Source organism: Mastomys coucha, unplaced genomic scaffold (genome assembly GCF_008632895.1).
Source record: "Mastomys coucha isolate ucsf_1 unplaced genomic scaffold, UCSF_Mcou_1 pScaffold19, whole genome shotgun sequence".
Taxonomy (NCBI): domain Eukaryota; kingdom Metazoa; phylum Chordata; class Mammalia; order Rodentia; family Muridae; genus Mastomys; species Mastomys coucha.
The window spans coordinates 23638535-23639800 of NW_022196901.1; the positions used below are offsets into that span (position 1 = coordinate 23638535).

The 1266-nt window shown below is 44.0% G+C and overlaps 1 pseudogene; it reads left to right on the plus strand.

The window, feature by feature from the left end:
• The first annotated feature begins 378 nt into the window (after positions 1-378).
• Positions 379-1046, plus strand: LOC116097432 (annotated as a pseudogene).
• Positions 1047-1266: the final 220 nt, after the last annotated feature.

Genomic DNA, 1266 nt, shown 5'->3' on the forward strand with positions numbered 1-1266 from the left:
TTTAGAGGGGAAACTGGGAAGGGAGAAATTTACATGTAAATAAAGAAAATATCTAATAAAAAATAAATTTCACCTCATTATAAAAGATTAGTTATATCTATTTAAATAAATTATATCTATATAAATATCTATTGATTTTTATTTGGGATAAACATAACTGGACCTTTTCTTGTCTCTATTATTGTAGAATTAAGAAGTGTAGTCAACCTCCTGACGATTGGGGAAGAACTGACCTCCACTGACCGTTGTCGGACCTTCTCTCTTCTCCCTCTTTCCCATCTACCTCTGTCTTCTCTCTCCCACCTCTTCTGCAGAAAAAAAAAAAAAAAAGAAGTGTAGTCAAGCGCTTCCGCCATCTTTCCAGCTTCAGTCGGACAGGCGCGGAGACTCTTCTGGAAGGATCGTCATGATGGCCGCCCAGGGAGAGCCGCAGGTCCAGTTCAAGCTCGTCCTGGTGGGTGATGGCGGCACCGGGAAGACCACGTTCGTGAAGCACCACTTGACCGGCGAGTGTGAGAAGATGTAGTCACTCTGGGCGTGGAGGTGCACCCGCTCGTCTTCCATACCAACAGAGGACCGATCAAGTTCAACGTGTGGGACACGGCCAGCCAGGAGAAGTTCAGGGGGCCTTGCGCGGTGGCTACATCCAACCCCAGTGTGCCATTATAATGTTTGACGTAACATCAAGAGTTACTTACAAGAACGTACCTAAATGGCATAGAAATCTGGTACGAGTGTGTGAAAATATCCCCATTGTATTGTGTGGCAACAAAGTGGATATTAAAGACAAGAAAGTGAAGACAAAATCTATTGTCTTCCTCCGAAAGAAGAATCTTCAGTACTATGACATTTCTGCCAAAAGTAACTACAACTTTGAAAAGACTTTCCTCTGGCTTGCCAGAAAGCTTATTGGAGATGCTAACTTGGAGTTCATTGCCATGCCTGCTCTTGCCCCACCTGAGGTAGTCATGGACCCAGCTTTGGCAGCACAGTACGAGCATGATTTAGAGGTTGAGGATGATGACCTGTGAGAAAGTGAAGCTGGAGTCCTGCGTCAGAAGTCTAGTTTTATAGGCAACTGTCCTGTGATGTCAGCAGTGCAGCGCGTGTGCCACCTAAGCAGATCGTGTACTTCATTGGAATACTGAAGGAGATGAATGGGCTTCGGAGTGAATGTGGCAGTTAAACATACCTTCATTTTTTTTGGACTTGCATATTTAGCTGTTTGGAACAGAGTTGTTTCCTTTCTGAATTTCAAAGATAAGA